We start from the raw sequence: 5,000 nt of genomic DNA on the forward strand, positions 1-5,000 counted from the left end.
GCTCCATCATGTGGAAAGAAACTTAAGACACAATCTATTACACAACATACAAAGTTATACATATTACCTTTATTATTCATAAGATCTATAATAAATATTTTATTTTATGTTTTCTGCTATATATATATATATATATATATATATATATATATATATATATATTTGTGTCAGTGTATGTATGTATATATGTACTATGTATATGTGTATGTATGTGTGTGTGTGTGTGTGTGTGTGTGTGTGTGTGTGTGTGTGTGTGTGTGTGTGTGTGTGTGTGTATCTCTTTTTTAATTTAGAGTAAAATTTGACCGGCCACCGACTTACTAGTAAGATTGAGAAAGAAGGTATTTTGAGTTAACCGTAATCCTTAAAAATCATATGAAGGTCTTGCAAATTTCCGTAGTCCCAGATATCGTGATCATTAGTAGCTTATGAACTAAGGGTTTGCATTCTCTCCCCGAGATTCCAATACCAGCTATACTTTGCTCCAGACGGGTTGGTATGTTTCTTGTTGCTCCAATAATAATAGCTAAGAAGCTGAAAGCGCATCTTGAGCACTGGATTTGCAAACTCCTTATTAATAGTCCACAGATGTTCTCTTTCTCGTTTTTTTTCCAACCACTATGTATGTATGTATGTGTGTGTGTGTGTGTGTGCGTATGTATGTATTATAAGCCATTTAATCTTTTAGCGCTATTTGGATTGTTGCAATGCTGTGACATCGGCTTCCAGCAGTTAGTGAAGCATATAAGCCCCAATATTTGTCATCGTTCTTACTGTTTTAAACATGTTTAATACAAGAAGAAACACCATCTTGTAGAAATATATACTGTTTCTATTCATAAAATCTCACTCAAGCCATTAATCAATACAAGGACTCATAGAAAATACTTGCCGGGTGTGGTACGCCGCGTGATCTCACCTAGAACCACGTGATTATTGATCTTTCTTTTCGTCTGTTTTTTTTTCTCCTCCTGTTTTATTTATTTATGTTTTGTTAGATTCCACAGTTCAAATGAGTATTTTCTATACTTTGTTTACTGGGACTGTAGGTTCCCGGACTATTCTCTGATATCGATTTCAAATTTTGGCAGAAGACCTGCAATTTCGAAGGAGGGATAAAGTCGATTATCAACTGGGACTTATCTATCGACCCCGAAAGTTTGTATCATTCTCTATATGCCCAAGGTGCCATTGCGTGGCAGCTTCGGCAAGTGTCCTAAACTATTGCCTCGGGCCGGCCGATGCCTTGTGAATGAATTTGGTTAATAGAAACTTTGTGAAAGCCCATTAGGGAGAGAGATAGAGAGAGAGAGAGGATGATGCAAACAAACAAAACTCCTTCGGTATGAAATATAATATATACAATAGAAACTCCAGTTGTCAAGGGGTTGGGGTGCTAAAAAAAACAAACACAAAGATACACTTTCGCATACAGACAAATACATGCATATGTAGATGCATATTTGTGTGTGTGTGTGTGTGTGTGTGTGTGTGTATGTGTGTGTGTATGTGTGTGTGTATGTGTGTGTGTGTGTACGTGTATATGTACGTTGAGATAAAGCAAAGATTGAAAATTTTCAGATAATGAATATTCATGTATAAATTATAAATATATAGATATTTATATATTAACAAAATAAACTTATGCAGGGTTTAAAGACACAGAAAATTAAAGGGGAGACGATATGGTGTTACAAGTCCGACAGCTGTTTCTGGGGGCTCGGTGTTACCTCATAACGTTGACAGATGAAGTTCACCAAAGTAAGCAACCCGTAACGGAAGCAAATAAACATTGGTTAGATCCGGCCTCCGTCTTCAGGATGGAGAGATACAAACCTAACATTTCAGATTTATGATGCATGTATACATGTATATATATTTTGTATATCACACCCAAGCAGTTTTGTTTATTTGCACCATTTTCTCCATATCTGCTCACATGGATTCATCATACAGCCACCCTCGGATTTGGTCCTCGGTAAAGGTTTCGGAGTGTAAGTTCAAGTCATTTGAGCGCTACTAAATATTCTCCATACTGAGTATTTCTGGATCTCATTTGTTGACTCTCTCTCTCTCTCTCTCTCTCTCTCTCTCTCTCTCTCTCTCTCTCTCTCTCTCTCTCTCTCTCTCTCTCTTTCTTAGTGGTTAAGGTGTTGCACTCACGATTGCGAGATCGATGGTTCGATTCCCAGACCCGGTGTTGCGTTGTGCTTTGGGGAAAAGCACTTCATTTCACGCTGCTCTGCGATTATTTCAACATCTCACATGCGGCAGGGACTGAGCTTATGTCTACACAAACATTCGATCACTATAAACAAATCATCTGTGTGGTTGCTCGGTAAGAAATTGTCAAAGCCTCATACGTTGTCTAACGACAGGAGAGTTCATCGTAGGTCGATAGATAGATAGATAGATAGATAGATAGATAGATAGATAGATAGATAGAAAGGTAGTTAGGTAGGCAGGTGGGATTTGGGTAGGTAGGTAGGTAGGTAGGTAGGTAGGTAGGTAGGTAGATGCACATAAATATGCATCTACATATATATGTATGTGTCTGTATGCGAAAGTGTATCTTTATGTCTGTATTTGTCAACACCGCAGCCTCTTGACAACCGGAGTTGGTTTATTTATGGCCTCCATTACCCAGCAGTTCGGTAAAATGCTTGAGAGAATAAAAACCGAACACAACAAAAAAGGAAACAGGTATGCGGTCAGATCTGTTCCTCTAAAAGGCGGTGCCCCAGCATAGCCGCAGTCCAATGACTGAAACATATATAAGCGAAGAGATAAATGACAAAGCATCAAGTTCATTGACTTTATGGAAGTCGAGGCGAGAGAATCACTAACCAGAAAAGGCATTAGTTGGTATTATAGAAAAATATAGAATTTATGCTTTAAAATAACTAATTGGAAGATGTTATCGTCTTAAAAGAAGATGATAGCATGATAGCAATAAAGAATATAGAATATATTCCTCGGTTCCCCATAACGGTGAGCTAATTTACATATTGGTGATAGCTTTGACAAGCGATAAAGAAATAACTAATAGCATAGACAGCATGAATATTAACAATTCAATATACGGCGTTATATTTGTATGTTTAAAACATTATAATATCTTGCAGTGAAATGTACAGAGTGTCAGTTAGGAAAAGATATTTTATAAGGAACTTTTCAACGATTTTTATTTGTTAGTCAACTTTTCTTGAGGGAAATTTTATTTATGCGAAGACTTAAGATATGAAGAGATGCTGCAAAAAGTTCCGATATTCATGCGGTGCCGTGCTACAGGAATCTTTAAATATATTCCTCTGAAGACTTCGAATATATGAGTGGGGATGGGCAGAGATGAGCATGTGTTTTTTTGTTTGTGTGTCTGTGTGTGTGTGAATTCGTGTGCGTTTATTTCTGTGTGTTTCTGTGTACGTTTGTATATGAAGGTTTAGAGATATATAAAAATGGATACGCTTATAAAAATACATTATATACAAAATACATGCATATATAATAGTATAGATAATCATATATTAATGTGCGTATGAATGTATGTATATATATATATATATATATATATATATATATGTATATATGTATCGGATATATATCTATATGTACATATATATTCGATTGCATATATCTATATATGTGTATATTTCTGTATATATATATATATATATATATGCATCTTTATATACTCTATATACATATCTCTGTATACATAGATGTATATTTAAATATATATATTTCGTATCTATGCACACACACATCTCTATATGTGTGTGTGCGCATGTGCGTGCGTGCGTACGTATTCGCGGACATTTATACATATATATCTATGTGCATATTTTTTATATATTTAATATTATATATATATGTGTGTTTGTGTGTTTGCGTGCATGCGTGTGTGTGTGTGTGTGTGTGTGTGTGTGTGTGTGTGTGCGTGCGTGCGTGTGTGTACATGTATGCACACGACGAGAAATCGATACACAGAGTGACTGACAGGTTTAGATAGCTAGCTAGCTAGCTAGCTAGATAGATAGATAGATAGATAGATAGATAGATAGATAGATAGATAGATAGATAGATAGATAGATAGACAGACAGACAGCTAGACAGACAGATCGCTAGAACAAATTTTCGTGATGTATTTAAATCCATCCTAATAAAAACCTTTATAAATATGTAAATACAAATATTTCTACGTTTCCATAGATTCACATGTACATAAACATGCAGCTGTATGATAGATATCAAGGCAGGAATGGAAGTACATAATTGCATATTGGAGGAGATAGATGTCATTTGGTATGCATTTATGCATCAAGTCGTGGTTTAAACAGGAATATCCAAAGAATACAAGAGAACACTTGACTGCGTCGGTTCTAAAATCAGGAAGACGCTATACTACAAAATTACTGTTATTTCCTCTCTTCTTCGGATCTTTCCTTCCGATTCTTATGGAGAATTTAAGAACTAACAGTCTTACTCTTGAAGAAATACTTGTGTATGTTTGTTTTAGCCCTTTAGAGCTTCGCCTTTGCCTTCAGAACCAGAAAAAAATGCTTCAAGACTCACTACTTATAAACCCTTTAAATTTTCAGACAATAAACCACAATCAGGTGCTGATTTCGCAACTTTATCAGAACAGATCCATCGAAGTCATTTTTTTTTCAACCATCTTTTTACCGATGGCCCTAACCCCTTTGACTACTATTTTACGCTGATAGACCCCGAGAGCAATTTGATGTTTAATAACTCATTTCAGAGAAACGTCTTTCAAAACTCTGAACTGGTAGTCGGAAACATGTTAAATTATGTAAAACATTAGTGAAAGTAACGTAAATACATCTGAGACAAAATTCTTTCATGGACCCTGTAGAATCCAATTTACTATTTTGATTTCATGGACCCCTAAAAGTCTCATATGGACTCCCGAGTGTCATATGAGCCCAAGCTGTGAAACACTGAGCGAAGACAGCATGAGCTTCATCCAAAGAGTC

Source organism: Octopus bimaculoides, chromosome 25 (genome assembly GCF_046866305.1).
Source record: "Octopus bimaculoides isolate indiv1 chromosome 25, ASM4686630v1, whole genome shotgun sequence".
NCBI classification, from domain to species: Eukaryota; Metazoa; Mollusca; class Cephalopoda; order Octopoda; family Octopodidae; genus Octopus; species Octopus bimaculoides.